Raw genomic sequence first — 21,354 nt, forward strand, 5'->3', positions numbered from 1 at the left:
ACAAATGGCTACTTTGCAGCATAGAATGGAATAGAGACTGTGCCAGAGTTCCATGGCCAGTATTGCTTAAACAAAAAAGAAAAAAAAAAAAAACAAAACACCCAAACAAAAATCCCTTTCACTGGAAACAAACAGTAGTATAGTCTTCAGAGAAAAAACCTAGAAAGCTTCAGAGTGGCTCACCGTGCTTGAAAATCATACAAAACCCTTTTCACAGCACCTTACTTCTTCCCACCACAAGAGATAATCTCTCTGCAGAAAACACGCTTCTCTCTGCTGGTGCTCTTGGTTTTAGGTTGCACATTGTAAATGTAATGAAGAGAAGCATTACTGACGAAGTTAGAAAACAAGAGTCTATGCTGACATTTGTGGAGCATCATTGCCAATAGGCATATGTAAAGATTTACTGTTTATAGCAGTGGAAAGCTATGATGCTGTGCCTCTGACTCATGGGAGCTATATATTTTGTTCTTTAATGCTCATTAGTGTTGTAGGAGGCTCTGATTTTAAAAGGGTTTGCCTAGGTAGGTTGTCAGTTGGTGATGAACATAATTGGTGCAGTGAATCTTTCTGACAGCTCACAATCATAATTATTTTCAGAATATCAACAGAAGAGCTGTAATGCATGGTTTATAGCATTTAGCTGGTGGTTTGTGCAGTGGTGGGCTTTGTTTTGCAGATATATCTACCACACCAAAGCAATTTTTCTATTCTCTCACCTTCTGTGGCATTTTCCCTTGAAAATCTGTTCGTATTACACACTGCCAAAGCTATGGGATCCACTAAGAATGCGTGGATGTAGCTGAAATCTGCACTTTGGTGGCAGCATTTTTAATTATAAATTTCATAGCTATAGCATCTCTCTATAGAAACCAAAAGTTTAATTACAGGAAAGCAATGCTAATTAGGGAGGGAAATACTATGGCATTACAGTAAAAAAAGGTAACAGGGAAAAGTTATTCACTGTGCTGGCTACTGCCAAATGCTCATGAAGGCTTCCATTTTCCCTTGGTTGTCTGTGATGGGATCTGGGATCCTGCTCTCAGAGCCACTGCTCTGCATTGGCTTGTGCTCAGAAGCCAGAGCCCTACTCTGCACTCATGGCACTTGTCCCTTTTGCTTTTTCCCTGGGGAATGAGGCCATTGTGTGATGCCATCTGTGAACCCCACAGAGGCAGTGCATGAAGATCGCTTTCAATATTAAGGGATGAGCAGTCTTGTAGACCAATCTCACAGCTCTTGGAACTTGTTCAGCACTTGAGTGTGGGCAGCCAGGTCCTGAGTCAGGTGTTGGACAAGATTAGAAGTGCCAGCAATGCAGAGAGCTAGAGACACTCCTCCGACACCCTCTTCTTGCTGAAGAGGAGGTGATCAAGACATTTTTTCTCCAGGCAGTGGCACAGCTGCCTCAGATTCTCATCCAGCATCAGCAGGAAATTCCTCCTCTGCCATCTTGATGGGATTTGGTCACCAGGAGATCCATCACAGCTGTCTACAAGACATGGGTGAAGTCTGTGCCCAGCAGTCCATGAGTGCAGAGCTGCAGATATTTGAGGTGGAAGCTGTGCCCAGAACATCTGGCCATGTGCCTGAATAACCATACCCCTGCCCCAGCACAGCTCTCTGGCCACATTGTGCTGCTGGTAATGCTGGCCTCTACCTTCTTCATGGCCAGGAAGGCATCTGGGTCACCCAGCCACAACTCAAACCTCATCCCTAGGGAGAGGGTTCCCTTGCAGGCAGCTGTGGAAAGCCTGATGCTGGATGGGCCACGTGCTGGCACAGACCCCACCTGTGTTTACACCCTTGCTGGCACTTAGGGAAGTCAAAGTCCAACCCAAATTGAGTCTGACAAGGGAGGTCAAGTGAAACATGTAGAGCTTCTGTAAGTTCTCAGGTGACAAAAGGAACAGTGTGTGCCCACTGGTGAATGAGGCAAGGGACTTGGAGGAGGCTGGAGAACTGAAAGCCTTCTTTGCCTTAGTCTTTATCAACAAGACTCATGAAGCACGAAAAAGGCAGCTATAAAGAAGAAACACTGTTGCTTAGTATTCAGAAGGGTTTTTTTTCCTCCAATTTTATTGCCGAAGCCTCTAAATATCTTTAGATTGTGCCTCCTGCGCCCAAAATATACTTGAAAATGGCATTTCTTGTTTAGAACTGGGTAAAACTGATGTATTTTTAATTAAAAGCAAAAGAGGCAACATAGAAAACATAAGACTATGAAAAAGCTGGCCATAAAATACAGAAAATTTGCAAACTCATCACAATAATTTCATCAATTCTAGTCTGTTGGATTTTGCATTGATTCACAGGCTTAGCACATGACTTTTAAGACTCAATACAGGATGGTATTGGAGTGATAACAGTGCACACTGCTGACTTGAGAGGTATTTTAGTGGGGATATCAGATACCTGAGAGCACATTCTGAGGTGATATAATTTCTTGTGACTCTAATGCATTCTAGCTCTGCTGATTTACATCTGCTGAGAATCTTATCTATGGGAATTCCTTGATGCTCAGTGCTATTATTCTGACACCTGCCAAAGTGTCAATGGAGAATGGACCATAAAAATATCACTCCTTGATAGAAATGAATGTAACTTTAAGATCAGTCATTTGTGCTAGCCAGATTTTGTTCTCGTCTTAATAGAACTTTTAAATATCTGTTTCATTGCCAGGATGAATGGCCAAGCTCTAACTGCTGCAAATGAATGCAGAACTATAAAACTTCAGTATAATCATATAATTTATTTCTTAATTTTCCTTTAGTGTAGAACCAATCTTCTGTTGAAGAACATTGTGGTGTCAATTGGGTGCCATATATTTGACGTGTAGAAGTGAAATCTGTATTCCTGAGAATGCAGACTTACAATGATTTTTATCATAATTTTAAAAATACCTCTCAAAGAGAAGTAATTCATTATTATCTTTATTTTATAGCTCAAGAATAGGCTGTTTAGAAAGCCGAAGTGACTTTTTCAAGAAATTCAGTGATGGGAAATAAGATATTGTTAACATGACAATGGTATTTTATTATAAATGTCATTTTATAATAGATGTCATTTTATGAAACGAAAAAATTCCATTACCTTCAGGGAGGCCAAAATTTCCTTTGGAGTCTCAGATATAACCCATATGTCTAGTTCATAACCTTATTTGCAAGGAAAGGTGTTCTCAATCTTTTGCCTGGCATGGAGCACACCTTTTAATAATAATCTCATAACTTCCCTGGGAGTGCAACCAATGATTTCATTAAAAAACAGGGTTTGAATTTGAGTTCATCTTTTTAACTGTAAAAATAGAAGACTTAGAGACCTCATAACCTCAGGGCTCCATAATCAACCACTGGTTCATGTACAGCTGTTTGATAGAGACCATGCTGAAATTTACTACTTGCAGGAGCATAATAAGCTGTGGCTTATGTATCCTTAAGGATTCCTAGCAGTTCTTGACCTTTTTTCACTTTTTTTTTTCCTGGTGAAGTGGTTGTTGACTCTGCCACTGGCATCATTTCTGTGTACAATCTAACCTGTAAGCATCTAGAGTCATATAAGGAAGAATTTTTTCACGGAAGGGTTGTCAATGGAATGGGCTGCCCAGGGAGGTGGTGGAGTCCCAATCCCTGGAAGTGTTCAAGAAATGACTGTATGTGGCAGTTAGTGCTGTGGTGTAGTTGACAAGGCAGTGATTGGTCAAAGGTTGGACTCAATAGGCTTGGAGGTTTTTTCCAACTGTAATGATTCTGTGACAAGGAAGTGTAAACTTGTAGAGCTGTAGACAGCCTCAAACTCTGGCAACTATACAAGATGAGACTTGGAAATAGTGGGAAAGTATAGTCAGAATGATTGGCAGTGAGTACTGTGTTCTGTGGCCAATGCCTGCAAAATCTTCAGAGAATGAGCAAGGATTTAATGGAAAACAATGGGAAAACCTTGAAGGCAAATACTTCAAGGGTTTCTTCAAGGCACTGCAAACAGATCAAGAGGGAGCACAAAGTCGTGAAACTTTTTCAATCCAGTACTTGTATAAGAGCTTTAGCCTACTTACTGCACATTGATTATCTCTTACAATATGATTTTACTAATCTGAGAAACATCCGACTCCTTGAACAACTCCAATGCCTTCCATAAGAGTGTCTGTTCAGTAAGATTTTATTCTGAGTATCTGAGCCTGGAGTTTTGCTGGTTTTAGGGTTTTTTCCTCAGTAGAATTGTCAATGAGAAAGTTTTGGTTTTTTTTTTTTTTTTTATGCTTCACTTCTGAAACTGACTTTCTCACAAAAACAATGATAAAATAGATATGAGGAAAATGTGTCATAACCAGCCACTTTGTTTACAAAAATAACAGTGTTAATTTTACAGGAGAATGACACAATTAAGGAGGAAAGTCACACCCCTGGCCATAATCAGTTGGTGTGTATTGGTTGTGTAGTGGTGCTCACTGACTATGTATTACTCAATGCCGTGGAATGATGTGGGTTTCTTGAGGAAGATGGAAATGTACTTTTCGGGTCCTTTTGGACCTACCTTCTCACTCCTTTTTTCCATTCTTTATTCCTTTCCACTGAGGTTTCTACGGCTTTTACTCCTTCCATTGTGTATTTCTCTGCCAGGTTTAGCATCATGCACCTAAAACCAAATTAATAAACTCAGCAGGAACCAGTTGAATAAAGCTGGAGCAACTGCAATTTCCATGTCATCTGCCCTTAGTGTCTGCATTTCACAAGTGCTAGAACCATTGCACCACACTTCAATGGGAGCATGGGGGAGGAGGAAGGAAAAAGAATAGAAGAATTGGAGTAAATATTTGTGCAAGTTACAAATGGAAGCCTATGTGAGGTATAGGGATCACATCCGCAGATATATAAACCTGTACAGCTCTTTTGCTGATCCACGCAGAATTTTACTCAGTATTGGTTACAAACTCATTTATTGTTTCTGCTGCCTGTATTTTTTAAGATCTACAGGTAACATAAAAGTTTTTGTAGGCTCTTCAGTCCCTGCACAACGTCAGCCTTTGTAAGTAAGGTGTTTCGCAGTGGGAATAAGGGAGGCACACATGGCAAATTTCATTATGAATAAATTTTATGTGTCTGTTTATGCTCCGGTTCTTTAGAAAGTTATAATTGTACTTCTTTCTGTTAATTGAAGAAAACCAGATCAGTTAGATATGCTTCTTTAATTATTTGCTTTTTTTATTTGCTAGAGTTTACACACTAGTTGCACCCTCCATAGCTATTTTGTTTTCATTTAAAAATGCACTGTTAAGTGGCAGAGTTAGTTATGCAAAAGGCAATATAAAAATCTCTTCCTAAGTACGGCTGATTTTAGTGTGCTCCAGACATCTTACTGCTTTTGCTACACAGTTAAATGTATTTTCTAGTAAGTTAGTTCTGTATACAATGTATCATCTAAAGTATGTGGAGTTCTAGAGATGGAATCAATATTCAGCCTTTAGTGACTTGATAGTATCTTTATTAAGTTTTAGCAATATTGGGTTTTATATTTAATTTGCTTGTGTTCAAATTTGATTTTTTTTTATTTTTTTTAAATTCATCTCCTCAGTATCTTTTTCTTACTGATGGCTAGAAATGTTCTTATAAAGAAATTTGTTTCCTGGGATTTTGGCCTTCTTTGGAAGGACTGGGTTGGTTTACTTAATTTTCTGTGGATGAATGGATAAATTCTCTCAACGGCTGTGATATAAATTAAAAATAACTGCACTGAGGTCTGTGGCTATTACATGGAAAGGAAGGATAGATTTTACCATCCCACTCTACAGCTAAGAAAGCACAATTCTGTTGTTACCAGATGTATTCTTAATATCTTTTATGAGAGGAAGGTTGTTAAGACTGATTTAATTTGATGACTATTTCCTGTTGACTTTTTTGAGAGATACAGATAGACAGATAGATTTGCTTTTATTTTAGTTTCTTCTCTTTTAAATATGTAAGCCATACAATGTGATGTCTATTTTTTCAATGATTTAGAGAAATACAATATGTAGGTCAGAATTAAAAACCCAAATCACAAATATTCGAAAAAAAACTTCAGAAACAATATGATTACAGTATAGTTCCAGCCTTTTCCCGGAGGACTCCTCATCAGCAATATTCAGAGAATATGTAAACACTTCACCTCAGAGTAGGGAGGAAGCAATAATCCCTGGTCAATTGGCCCACAATCATCAGTGCACCATAAACAGCTGGTGGTGAATAACTCTCATCCTTACTGAGAATTGCAGCATGCACAGAACACAACTCCTGCCAACTGCTGCGTGCATCCCTTTGTTAAAATAAAAAATAAACATTTTTCAGTTACAGTGATGTGTCTGTGTGTTTGTAATCAGTTTCCCAAATTAAAATGGACAGAAAAAGGCAAAATTGGAATGGATTAAAGGTCAGTGAATATTCTGGCAACTTGATTTTAAAGGGAGACGTGGAATAATTATTTAAAACACATGAGGGAATAGAAAATCAGAAATAAGGGTGTTATATCTATGGAGGTGGGAAAATTGGAAAGAATGAAAATAGCCTGTGGCACCTTTACAGTTGCAAGGAAGGAAGGGGGGAGAGGGATGTAAAATAATTTCTATGATAGATAACAAAGAAAATAAAGTCTTTTTATAAACTTTTTGATTGTTATTATGACCAAATTATCCATTTAATTACTAAACATAAGGAGCCCAATCTACCCCATTTGGGCTTTATGTGAACATTTCCATTATCAGAGAATTAAATTCATTATTTTGTGTTTATGACTTTTTGCAGGTGTCATATTTTCTATTTGAATATGTCTTCCCTTACAATTGTATCAATGTGTTTTTTTAAATTGGTTCATAGAAGAACATGGTTTTATTTCACTGGAAGAGTGGAAAACATTTAAGCAGAAGTGAAATGTGGTTAAGGATATAATTTTCTCCTGATATCTATTAACATTTAAAAAAACATTTAATGGTCCGACTTTTAGTTTTGTTCCTTGTATTTTTTCAATTGGTTGGTTGTTTTGGGGATTTTGTTGATTTTTTTTTTTTTTTTTTTTAATTCTGAAGTTTACATCTTCATGAGTAAAAATGTTAGGACATTGGTACAAGTCTGTTTTAGACTGATTCAGAAAAAGTGTCATGATGTCAGGTGTATTTGTGTTTCACTTTTAGTTTATGTGCTTCATGGACAATGAATGTGATAGGCAGATCTTTGACACAAGTCCTAACTTTGCTTCATTTGCTGAAACAATTTCTGTAAAGTGACTAACTCAAGAGGGGAAGTAGTCAAGATGATAAGCTTCCCACCTTAGTTACTGTTTCCAGCCTTCTTGATACATTTAGCCTTTTTTAGGGCATTTATACCTTTCTTATACCTCTCGTAGTGACAGAGGCATTTCTCAGGCAAGTACGTGTGTATGTATATTTTTATCCTTTTTTGTAAGGTGATAAAATATCTTGGGAAGAAATCAGTATTCCCCTCTTTCTGTAATTACAGTAAATTTAATGGGTTGCTTTTCTTAGTTATATGTGGTCCTCATGAAAGTCAAGTGAAATAGTTTTTTTATTTCTTTCCAGCAGTAAAATAATCTCCAAATATGCCTTTCTAGTTAAATTTCATTCTCTAAAGGTCCAGAAAAAACAGCATTGTTTCTTGTTAGTAATGATGCTTGTTTGGTCCTTAACTCTCCTGATCTTGTCAGTCTCAAACTAAGTCCAACCCCTTTGAAGAGCTGCTTATTGGCAGGGATTTCTCAGCTTTTCCAGGTAGCTAATTGTGGTCAAATGTGTGAAAGACTCTTTCTAGCAGTCTATGTTCTCTTGGAGCAAAAGTTCATTACTCTTTGACAAAACCTTCCTGAATCTGGAGGAAAAACTATTCACAGTCTCAATAAAAACATTTTACTGACTGGAACAGTGCTATCATTAATCACCTCTTCCTTCCTCTGCCCATTCTTGCATTCCTTAAACACAGTAATAGTATGGTATTCAAGAGTAGAAACATCTATATTTTTTTTAACCTCTTCTAATGTAGCATCTTGTAAGTCTCATGTTTGTGTTTCCTTTATGCTCCCCTTAATTTGCCTACATTTTTAAAGCATGATCCTCAAAAGACAGACAAGCTGAAGTGCCACGGGAAATAAAGAGAGCAGAATAACAGGCTTGTGCCTCTGACACCAGATAAACACTTAATAGGTCACAGAATGGGGTTTGCTCACTTGTTTTCAAAACTTCTGCTGCACAAATGGCATCTGAACAATTGAAATGTTTGCTCTCTGTGTGGAGCTAAGTGTTATCAGAAGCTGTTGATGAGTCCTGAACCCAGAGCAGATCTCTGGAGAACCTTGTCTGATGTTAGACTGAGACGACTTACCACAGGATTTCCGGTGCAGGTTTTGATTATTTTTGGCCTTTTTTTTCCCCCTTATACAGCATATAATAATTTCATCATCACCATGTCTTCCCAACTTCATTAAGAATGTCATGTAGAGCAGTTTATGACTTCTTCCCTGTGATCCGCTTAGATTTTCAAAGAGAGAAATTCCATCAACTTTGCTTATTGTCACTTTGTTATTCTTTCAAGGCTTTGTAAATGGATTGTTTCATTTTCTCCAGTATCTTTCTGGATATTGAAGTGAGGCTGACAGGTCTATGATTTTCTTGTACTCTTTTGTTTGTTTTGGTTTTTTTTTTCTCTGTTAAATTTTAAAGACTAAGTTTTGTCTTCTCCTGACCTGTGCTTCATCAGCTACACTCCAAGTCATGGGAAATAGTCACTAATGACTTGGAGATTGCTTTTACTACTGCTTCAAATTCTTGAGGAAGCCCTGGTTACTTAGATACTTCCATCATTCAAATATTACTTAATCTCTCCATAAATAGATTAATACTGGCTATAAATAACCATTTAAATTCTATTTTCAGTACTATGAATGACAGGGATTTATTATTGAGGAAGCAGAGAGTATTAAAAGGATGTAGGGAGGAAATAATTTAGACTTTCAGGAATTACTAGCTCAATTAAAGCCTAAGTCATAAAAGAGTTATAAGCCGAGGTCATATGCAAGAAGTTCTCTTTACTTAAAAAATGTATCAGGGTCATTGGTCTGAGCCTTTTTAAAAAGTTTTACATTGGCCTTTTAATTCTTTTATAGTTCTTTTAAGTTCAGTGATAGATTTAGTTTTGATTAACTTGTCTCTATATGTATTGAATCAAGAGCTGGTCTTTTCCTGAAGAGTTATGCAAGCTGAAGATTTTTTAGAATCACTTTGCACAATTCAGTCTGGGGAAAAAAATAGAGAATATTGTATCTAATTAACTGAGAATTAAATAACATCTTGCAATTTGTATATAATTTCTCCACTGAATTAATTTCTGTAGGCTTTTTCCTACCTTCATAATGATTTTAGATCTAAAAGGATAAAACGCTTAATTTGAAATTCCAGCTAATTAAAGGAATTCTGTATTTTATTGATTTCTTGCCAGAAGAGAACAATTTAAAAGCAAGCAATATTACACTAGGGGAAGCAATAGCCTTTAGCATATTTGGTGGTGTATTTCAGCATTTCAGTTGAAGAGAGCTTGATATGATTTTGCCTGCATTTTATTCTTATGGTTTTATCTCAGGTTTAACTACTATGTAAATTTTAACGTGAAAGAAAGAAAACTTAGGTTGCAAACACAAAGAAAATCTTGTACAAAGTTGAAAACCAGACTAAATAAATTGGACACCCTGCTCAGCGTAATATATATTTTAAGCACATACTCATGATTATATTCTTAAAGGTCACAGATTATCTCAAACTGCAAGTTACCTTTTAGACAAAAATGTTGATTATAATGAAAGTGATTGTAAGTGTGGTTTAAATTGTTGTTTTCTTTGAGAAGTGTCTCTTGCTCTTTCCTCTTTCCTGTTAATTACTGTGTGCTAGCAGGACAGAAGCCTCTGCTGCAGCTATGCAATAGGTGACAAACAGTAATGCACTGTGTGGACAATAGCAGTGAAACCACCTTTATTTTGTGCATTCATACCCTTAGAATGTATGCCTCACTTGTCCAAATACAGACTTGACTCCCTGTTCTTAAAATGGAGCTGTTAGAAATATCCTTGGAAAGTTCTGTGGGCAGGTGAGCAGTGCCTGGGTCTGAGAGGACACTAATATAGGCACCTGAAAAAACACAAATGTAAAAACCAATGATGTACTTAGGGCATTTGCTGTAATTGCAGCTAGAAAGCCTCTTTCTTACGAAATACATCAAAGCTTTGGGAGAATAAAATAAATATTGAATGTGAAAGTCATGTATAGTATACCCCAGACCTACTATTATGTGATTTTAACATTTTTGTGCTTTTCATATCAGTGATTAATGATGAGCCCCACCTTTCATCCTAAAGGGAAAGTTATTAATTATTACCAATGAGTCTTCTCAAAGTTACTTAAGGTATGGCTTAAATGAAAGATTTATAATTTAACACAGCCTCATTTTAATTTTTTCCACCATAGAAAGACTAAGAAACATTCTTATGTGGACATTGATTATTCTTTTGTAATGACTTAAAAAAAAAAAAAGGAAAATAAAAGCCAGCTACAGTTGGAAATAAATTTTCCAGTCTTCAGCTGAAATTTAATGTTCTAATTTGAAGCCTAGAAGTTTTGGACCAGAAAACTGCTGTAATGTTGGACTATTTCCTATTTTAGATGCGTGTTTTATGCGATATTTGAAATTGTTCCAGGGACATAATTTTTAGAAACAAAAAAGGATCCCTTGGTTGCCAGATAGAGTTCTGTAGTATTTCATTTATCTGTATCATCAATGTACTCTCACTACAATAAAATATGGACGAAAGTAGGGAATTTCAGTGCTTTTGTGCTGATGCCCTTGTATCATATAATAATTAAGGGATGGTGTAAAGTGCATCTCACAGACCTGATGTACCAGAGGTATCCACATTTAGAAATAAATGAAATAAATAGTAGTTGCTTGTCTTTCCTAACAGGTGGGATAATTCTTGGAAGGAAAACCTGAAGTATGGAGCAGTGGTTTTGCTTGTTACACTGAATAAAAGGCACAGGATGGGAAGAGGACAGAGGCTCTCCACAGACAGAATCTATTTGTTGTGCCATAGGAAAACCCACCCAGGGTGTGCCCAATACTGCATAAAAGGGGGGTTCCCAGCGTGTGAAGATATACTTGCTATCTATGTTCTTCTTTTTATTCTACCTTGTTAGAACTGGTATTTTATCACCTTGTTTATCATGCCTTTCTCTTTGAGATCCAGGAAGAACCCGGCACCATCTCTCTGTTTCTTCCCGTTCTTCCACAGTGGTGGTGCAAAACACTGGTCCCCAGCTGGAATGGTGCCAAGGGGCAGTAAGGCCCTAACTGGATATCAGGTTTGTCAAACATGCTCTGGAGCACTCCTGGGCGACAGTGCAGACTCTGCTAACTTGTTGATATGGGGCAGCTATGTTTTGTATGGAATAGGCCAGGCTGATCCTGGGAGGAAGTGACTTACTGGCTTCTTTGGATTGTGTGATGCCATTGACTTGTCTCCTCCTTCTTCCTGTCCAGTCCTTCACTGAAGCAGTGGGGAAATTATTGAGTCACTGTCTGCCCCTCCCTGCAAGTTATGGCCAAATCTCCCTCCTGCAGGAACTCTGAGACGTAATGGATTTGTTATGGACTCTTAACCTAATGATATTTTTGCTATGAATAAACAATGTAAGAGTGGATGGTCTGTGTGAGGCAAATCTGTGCAAACAGAGGAGGGTCTTAGGAGCGTTTTGAACTTCTGCTTTTATACTTGTGCGGAATGGAGAACCGAATTAAGTGAAATGTGGGAAAATTTGGTATATATATATATATATATATATATATATATATAGCCACCAAGCTACTTGAAACTAAAAGTTCTATCTCATCTCACCTAAAAACCCAGATCCTGTTTCTCCTAAAATAAATAGCAAAGTAGTTGTAAATACATTTAGGTTTCTGGTTTTGTTTAATTCTTTAGGAGAAGTGCATAGGAAAATCAGACAGCTAGAACTAATTTAAGATGCCAAGTTTTTGCTTCTATTCCACATTATTTTGCATTGTATTTTTTTAAACTAAGAAATCGATGAAGGATACAGCCAATATGGTGTTTCTGTAAAAACAAAAATCTCATCTGTACAATAATTAGAATATAGATAGATGTTCCAGATGGTACACATGCAAAAGAAGGCTAGCTGCATAGCAGATGGTATTATGACCATACATAAAGCAACTGGATAATCATTGTAATATTGTGACATGTCATATTGTATGAATAAAGACTATGTTTTCCTGAGGAAAAAAGGTAAAATCATCATTAAATTAAACCACACAAGGCAGATGTGGCACTTATCCAGGAGTTACAGTTCTAATAAGAACTTAAAGGCTTTATTTCTTTAATTCATTCCCCTTATGAAAAAGAGGTAATTCTAGTTCGAGCAAAATGTCCTTTACACTATTAATTTTAGCATAGGCAACTTTAAATTATTTAGATTATTCTGTATCTTCAAAATGTTGCCAATTCTTTTGCTTCCCCCCAAGAATACTCAGCTACTGTTGAGTTCCTAAGTTGTATTCCTAAGACATTTTTCTTTAAATGCAATAGACATTTATAAAAAAATATGCAGTGAAACGTTTCAATATCTGATTAAAGAGATGAAAAAAATCCAGTAAAGCTGGACAATTCCTATGATAAGACACAAGATCAAGAAATTTCTGGATGTCGTTTATATTAATAACATATTCAACAACCTAGATATATTCCTCAATATGAAAGTGTCCAGCAACATAACTAGAAAAAAATATTCATATGTTGGTACTGTAAAGAATTCCTAGAACTAATGGTATTTTATTCTCTGATCTTTATTTTTTTTTTAACAGCACACAAGTTGTTTCACAAGCATCAGTACAGAAATATGTATACATATCAATCTAACTATGTGATCTACAGTAGATCATTTTATCTATAGTTTCACTATGCCAACATTTAAAGTTTTTTTCAATATGGAAAATAAAATAATTTCAAAAGGGAACAAAACCAAGGAACACTGTTTGTTCCCTTTCTTTGTAAACTTATTAAGAGGAGAGAAGCTTCTTCCTGGATGTCTCCTATTTAATTTAGAAGGACATTATGCTCTTATACATGTATTTCTGAGAAAGTAGCCCTTTATAGTGGGCATGGTAAAGCTCCAGGTCTGTATGCAGAGTCCTTACTGATGAAGTAGGGTAATAAAGTGTTGAGCTCCAGTAGCAGTCCCTGGGATACAACACAGGTTTGTCATTCCCTTCTAAACAAGAAAAGGCCTCATCCTCTCGTCCTGTTTCTGAAAGGTAACTCCTGTGGACATTTCCAAACTCTTCCTAAAGGGCACCTTTTGCCTAAGAATCCTTACATGTCCTAGGAAATCTGTATGGCAGTATTGCCTGCTGACAGTAAATTACCCTAAAAGATTAGCCAGGCATTTGTCCTCTTTGTGTTTGAACTGAGCTGCCTCTGAGCTCTGTTACAGACAAAGATTTGTGACCAACCTTTTGATTATGATTTTGATTTTGTTCCACATCAAGTCTGAGCTACTTGATTTTGTCCAAGCACATTACTTAACACCTTTTGACGTGAAACAATGAGTCCTTTGTTCTTTAATGTGAAAAAGTTTCAGCTCAGGATGATGCTGCAGTGTGTGGAAGCAGTCATTGACAAGATAGCAAAAGTGGAGTGGCCTTCACTGTTACAGCAAAACTGTGCTAAGATTTGTGTAATTCCTGTGCAAAAGACGGGATGGTTTGACTTGGAGAAGTGCAGTGATGTCAGCATATGAGAGATAGACTAGGAACATGTTGCTGGTGTGGTATGAAGAAATCATTTTAGCTGTACAATGTTTCGAGTATAGGGTTCAGCTCTAGCTGAACAGGTTCTCCTGAGTGAAAAGCCAGATCACTTGTTTCATACTTGAATTAAGTAATTCTGTTCTGGGATTTTCAGTGAAAAATGACTGCTTTATTATTAGTTCAGAAGAATCAAGTTGTTAAAGGAAAAAATTAGTTCACTAAATGTGGTTTTGGTTGTGATGGAAGAACATGACAGCTACTGTAGGAAAACATTTCCATGTTTCTCTGTCATACCCCAGTATCTAATTGATTAATAACTATGCAAGGTTGTAAGCTATATTTGGCAGCTATCAAAAAAAGCCCCCAATAAAACAACACGCACAGAGACAAAAACTCCCACAAACAAACAAAAACCCTCCAAAATTTAAATCAGCTAAACAAACATAAAAGCCCCAAACCAACCAACCAACTTCTGTCCTCTCCATAAACTCTCAAAATAGATAGTGTTAGATCTTTAGGCACAGATACATCATCCAGTCTGATGCCCATATATCACTCACAGCATTGACTAGAACACTTCCTCTGATAAAAGCACCTTGGCTGGATAAAGCCTGTGCTCCAAAAGAATGTGCAGTTGTGAACTGAAGACCTTTGGAACCATGAGAAACAGCTGCTGGTGTAACTTACTCTGATAACATTTATTACAAGTCTAGTTAAAAAAAAACAAACCTCAAATTCCTCAGTTGAATTGTCTGTTTTCAAGTACTTATTCTTGCTCTACCTCTCCTCACTTCGTTTGCTTTCTGTGCTGTCTTCTAAGGATAATTGCATGCGGTACACAAGTTAACTATCTTGTTTTTGAAGCTGAAGAGAAGCTGTGTTTCTAGTATTACTCATTGTTAGGAATTATCTCCTTATCTCAAACCCTTTTTTCTAGACTCCTGATCTTTGTTTCAATGGCCTAGCTCACAAATTGATTCATCTCACTTTGCATGACTTTTTCTATCCTCAGTTATCTTTCTCCTAGTTTCTAGAATCTACCAATGTTTCCAGGAGTTATTCTTCATCCTGGCTTGAGGAGTAATGTGGTCTAATATTGATATGTGAGGAAGATTCTTAAACTGCACACAGCCCTAGTACCAGGGAAATGGCCTTTTGTTCACAGTGTTTTTCCCCAGCATCCAGACCCATTGCCTTTATGGCTACATCTGCCATGCTTTGTAGAAGTTAAAAGAGATGCACAGATAGGATAACTTCAGCCATAGTTCCTCTGTTTTTGCACTGTCAGGGCATGATTTTAAAAGATGAATCTCACACAAGAAATGGAAAAGGTTCAGCATAGGTTTTAACCTCTGCTGCTTTCACATTTAAATATGTTGTGTCCAAGGCACCTGGTATGTTCAGAAGAGTTTTTCAAAGTTTGTGTTTGCCAAAGGAAACAAATAACAGAATGTATAAATACCTCTGCTTGTTAATCCCAACATTCCTTTGCACAAAAAGATAATAATTTTTAAATTTTCACTATGATACTTATTATTAGTAATTTTCCAATGTTTGCAAGTTGGAATGATATATTTTATTTTGATGTCTTAATAATGAATGTATCTGCCTGTTATAATTTTTAAGCAACCTGGGCCAGTGACTTGCCTGCAGAAATGCTTGTAATACTGTAACTGCTTGTAACCTGCTGAATCCTTATCTTGCAGTTCAGAGTTGATGCAGACCTGACCTACACAGGTATTTAAATTTCTATGGAACACCACTGATGTTTTGAATCAGTAGGAGACAAAAAAATATGATTTGCCAGCTATGACACTGAAGCTAAAATGGGAGCCATTTGCTAAATGATAGGGGCAGTGACCATCAATGCAATGAGGGGGGAATGATGACAACAATCAGGGAATAAACATGTTTCTTTTCTTGCCATATTTCTACCACTGTTTAGCACAAAGATCGTTTGCTTTGGCCACAGGATAAAATTCTTGAAATCTACAGAAGGAGAAAGATACATCTATATATGAATTACACCTCGAGGAATTATGCCTCCACTCTGCTGGGTTCATGGTGTAAACACACGTATGCTGTAGCCCAAAAAACATTATATTGAAGAAGCATTGCTTTGAAGTGAAGAGGCTATTTTAAGTTAGGGAAAGAATAAACAAAACATAATTAGTGAAGACTCAGGGAGAATGGATCACGAATTTGAAAGAACAATGAAAAAAGTTGACCAAATACCTCTCAGTTAATATTAGACAAATAGATGGACTTGCCCATCACCTATAGATAATGGCATCTTGGTGCTTTGTGTATTCAGAAAAAATGCCATGTTACTGGTGCTTGCTCCTTCTATACTTTCACTGATACCCAGCAGAGAAAAAAAAAACTTTGCTTTTCTTAAGCCCACAGGCAAAGAAAATCATCTGAGCCTCAGCCACCTTGCTGAGAGTTTGTTTCCTGCTTCTGCCCGCTTCCCTTTCATTGCAAGCATTGACAATATCCTATGTTTTTTATTGTGGCTCCTTTTACTTACTAGGGGATTAGAAAACAGTAGAAAATTTATCTACAGAAAGAGATATTTAAAGATTCTTCACAAACACATTTAATATTGAATTACCATCTAGAGAATGACTCACAACATGAAGTCTGGTATTGTTATGTGAGAAAAGCCCAATCGGACTAGTATTCAGAGTCAGTTATCTCTCAAGCCATAGATCAGTTGCTCTTTATCACAGAGAAAAAGGTACTGGAAATTTTGCAGAGAATTTCAAGCTGTAGTGAGAGTCACACTACAGCTTGAATATACAGAGTTTGTTTTGTGTGGCTTTGTTAACATTTTTTTAGTTTGTTTGTTTCATTTGGTTTGTGGTTTTGTTTTGTTGGGGGTGGTTATTTTGTTTGTTTTTTTTTCTTTTTTTACAAAGTTGATATGAAAAATATCCATCCTGTATTTTGGTTGCCCTTTGTGGGAGTCTTTGTCTCCAGCAATGCCGCACTGGGTGATTTATCCCACTTTAAATGAAGATACAGCATACTGGAGATGATAACCAGGAGACACCTTTATAATATAAAGCAATTAGCACTACCCTCCTCACCCCCACCCTTGGTGAGTGCTGTTTTTCCCTTGTGGGAGCAGAGGAGTTGTTAGCTGTGCCCAGGCTGACGCAGCTGGGCTTTGCAGGCCATGCAGGGAAAGGAGCTGATTTCCAAACTGAGCAGCTGCACATCATTCTTAAGAATAATTTAGCAGTTTTCTCCTCATTTAAGCCAAGCAGGTTCCAGAGTTTACTGAGACACTCAAACTGAGGGCAGAAGCAATTTCTGTGTGTATGAACACATATCAGACAATTTAGGGCTCCCTTCATTGCTAGCCTGACAGTGAACTGCCAGTGCCAGTTCAAGAACAGCAAGTGCAATGTGCTGTTAGCACGAAATAATCAGCCAGGCACTTACTGTAATAAGTGAAGTCTTGATGAGCAGCGTGATGGGAACTGTGTTATAGCACTCTATTGTAAGAAGGACAATGGAGTATGAGCCAATGGAAATTTTTTAAAAGCCATTTCTGTGGAAGATTAACTTCAGCATTTTTCTTTCAGTCAAATATTAGTAAATATTTGTCAGGCAAAATATTTCAGTTCTTAAATAAATCACTTGAAATAATTAAAACAGGAATATTTCTTTTAAGCTTAGAGTAGTTACTCTTAAGGTCTTGCAATAAGAAAAACAAATTACTTCTTCGTAATAAGGATTTACAAAACTTCTTGGAAGTGGTTGTGAATGGAAAGACTTTTCAGGGTTACTTTTTTTTTTTCCCTTTGAGCAGATTATTTCAATAAACTGGTGTTTTCTAATCAAACCAAAGTTTTTATTCCTTATCAAGATCGTGACTCTCAAGTAGAGATTCATGAACTATACTTGTTTTCTTTGGCTGTAAACTAATGGCATGGGCATTTAGGAAAATTGCTGTGTCTGGGATTTTTTTACAGACTCTGCCACTATTGCACCAGACTTCTCTGGAGTGAAACACAGACACACTGCTCTTGGCCAAAGTCTAAAGTTACTTGTCCTGCTTTTATCACTGATGGAGACAAATGCAATGTGTATTAGCACATTCTATCAATCAAGATTTATAGGTATATCTTACCTGTCTTGTGAACCTCCCAATCATGGAAAGCTATTTGAAAAGAGAAAAATTTTGATAGGCACTAAAAATTGCATAGTATTAAGAAAAAAAAAAAAAGTGGGTTTTTTTTAGTGTTTTGGTTTTGTTTTTTATATTTACTAGACCTCATTAGTTAAATAAGTTAAGGAATGGACCCATTTCAGTTCTCTTTGTGGACAACAAATGAGACAGCTTAACAAGGAGGTTACTAAAAAACCCCCTAAAACTCAACTTCTTTTTAAAACAGTGGTTTTAACTATTTTTAAAATGTACTAGTAGAAGGCATTTATTTATTATTTCACTTTAAACTAATTGACTTGTAATTATATTATTATCACTATTATAATTTGGTAATGGGTACCCTACCCGCTTCACCTTCTCACCAAAAAAGAAGTATGTTGGCAATATAAAATGCATTAAATATATAATTACCAGAAGATGATCATCAGAAATCCAGATTTTTTTTAAAAATCAACAGTTTCACTTTGAGGTCACTTAAGTAATACTACAATACCAATGATTTTAACTTCTGGAACATCTGTGTTCCTGAGTAGTCTTCTAAGCAGGGCATTTTGAGGTATTTTAACACTGCTGAAAATCTTACTGCAAGAAACCGTCAGATGAGCAGTTAAGCTCATCTCAAAAGCATCCCTTCCAGCTTTATGTGGTTCTGAATGAATTGTAAACCTTTGAAATAATCTCCTGTTAAAGATTCTATGTGGAATACAAATAATGAGTTTTCTAAAAAAAGTAAGATGAACATGAATACTGATATGTTCCAAGAAGAAAGCGTTTTTTATTCCAGATGTTGTGTACACACACTTGTCAAATAATATGGCAATAGACTGTCCTTCCTGAAATGAAATCAATGACAGATAACATTGACTTTTGTTCACAGTCCAATAAGTTGTGGGCTCTAGAAGGTCTGTTAGCAAGAAAAGGGATATTAGGGTACACAGTGTTTGATTTTTTTTTTTTTCTCCTTATTCTTCAATAAGTGAAACGTAAAAGTGGAAAAAAATAGGAAAATAAGGCATATTGCCTGTATAGGTTCTAGGAGAGTCACAGTGTCTTGAGACAATTGAGCTCCTTCTTTCCTTTAGGGGTTGGTTCAGATTTTTCTTTGTGGAGGAACACAGGAAGCCTGTCACATTTTTTACGATGTGTTTCTCTGTATAAGTGGTGTTGGTGACTTCTATGAGGTATTGTTTTGGTATGAGTAGCTTAAACTCATCAAGAGCTGTGTGTGAATGTACAGCTTGGGGGGGGCTGGGGGAAAGGATGTAATTACTTGCTTTAAAGACGCAGGTTAATTATTACAGATGTATTAGTAACTGTTATAGTCACAGTTACAAACACTTGTATGTATCCTCGGGGAATATTAATTTTCCTTCTTTTGCTCAGGAATGAAAAGCTTCAACAGCAGTGGTGGGAGGCAATGAATAGGTGGTAATTTAAGCATCCACTATATGTGTGTTCACAGGCAAAAATACATCACAAACATTTAATTTTGAACACGCATTTGCCAGTTATTGCAAACAAGCAAAAAAATCTTATTAAATTGCATCTGAAAGTCCAGGCAAGGAGTAATTTTCAGTTTCTTTAGGAAAAGAATAGATCGCTTGTTCTTCCTCTGTAGCTTTAGTTCAGCAAGAGTTCAAAGGAAAGCCTCTGAAGAGGTTCTCAGGTGAGTGAATCTTTAAAGCCTCTGGAAGAACTGTGAAAGAATATAGAAGCAGCATGACTCTCAGAAAAGCCCACATGTGTTTGTAACAGGAACATGTGGAGTGTTACGCAGCACACATATGAGATTTATTAGGCCAACAGGCTTTCTAAAATTTCTACAAGAACATGGGAGCAGGAAAAATAAAAAGTGATCTTTTGTTTGTGGGGGTCGAGAGAGGAATGGGAGGCAATGGAAAAAAAACACGTGGTTTGGGAGGATTTTTTTTTTTGGTATTATTTTCTTTGCATGTAAATACTTCCCTGGACATTTGTAATATCTCATAATTACCTACTGGGGTTTTTGGTACCCCAAACATTTTGGGTTACAGTCTCTTTTGAGCTATCCTTACTTTGTGTGAAGGGAGAGAAAAGAATTTGGAAAACACTGACATAGGGGAAGAATCAAATTTTTCCCTTTTCTAATGGAAAAACAAAAAAGTAAGTTACATTTTCTGTGTACTTTTTCCCTTTATTTTGGCCACTAATATTGGGCAACTAAGAGATTATTTTCATTTTCTTTATTGGATGTCTTTTAATACATGGCCCACCCAAGCAAAACTTACTAAATTCCACTTCACTGCTATTTTTCATTGCAGGAACCAGTACTTGATTTTAAAAAAGTTTGTTTGACCTAACTGTATTCCAACAGCCAAGTATAATGAACGGATTTCACTGAGAATTTGTTCTCAGGACACAGAATCCTTTCACAACTTCAGTCTTGGGAGTAAAAAAACTGTCACCAACATCTTTGCCTGATACTTTTGACAAAGAAGAAATACGAAGGGTTTTGGAGGGCAGCAAAAAGGAATTCTCCAGTAGGATTTTGTTGTTGTTGTTCATAGCAGGAAAGGAGGCTTTGCCTAACTAGAGTGGGTCTCCAAGGCAGAGGAGTACAGCATGTAATTCGGTTTCCTGCCGTGCTCAGTGCCCTTTAGGCTGACAGGCTCTAGGTTTTTGGGACACTGAAGCGGTAGGCAAGTTATCAGAAAAGGCAAAGGAAGTAAATTTGCTATTTTTATGCTAAATGAAAAAATGCTTTACAGTAAGTATGCTATGACTGTTTTTTCCAACTGTGTTGTACTAGTAATACTGTCCTATACAGCAGGGCTGGTGTGGAAGTGATCCATTCCACTTAGAGCACGGTTGTAGCATGACCCTTGCAGCTCCAGCTTTTTTGCTGGGAGCTGCATTACCCCTGCTGGCTGTGAGAGAAGCTCTTTTTCTTCCCATTGCTGCTTGATTTCCATGGAAAAAGAGGAGCAACATGACTTGTACTTATTCTATGTCTGACTCCTAAGCAAATTATTTTAATATTCTTTTAGTAGCTCACCCCTGCATAATAGTGACTAAATCTTATGATGAAATATTTATAAAGTCTGAAAAACAGACTGCTATGTGTGCTCCCATTTTCTTGATCATTCTTCTGATGGCTGTCTCTTAGTATTCCAAATGTGGTTTTATTTACACTGACGAGTATTCAGAGTGACTCTTCTGAGGTATATACTGCTGAAACCCATGGCATGATTTATCTGAAAGGTTGAAATTACAACAAAAAGCTGTAAATATTTGGTTGGTCGGACTATTGCAGATGATTCTTTCTCTTCTTTGGAATGCATGTAGTGC

This window comes from Corvus hawaiiensis, chromosome 2, assembly GCF_020740725.1.
Source record: "Corvus hawaiiensis isolate bCorHaw1 chromosome 2, bCorHaw1.pri.cur, whole genome shotgun sequence".
Lineage (NCBI taxonomy): Eukaryota > Metazoa > Chordata > Aves > Passeriformes > Corvidae > Corvus > Corvus hawaiiensis.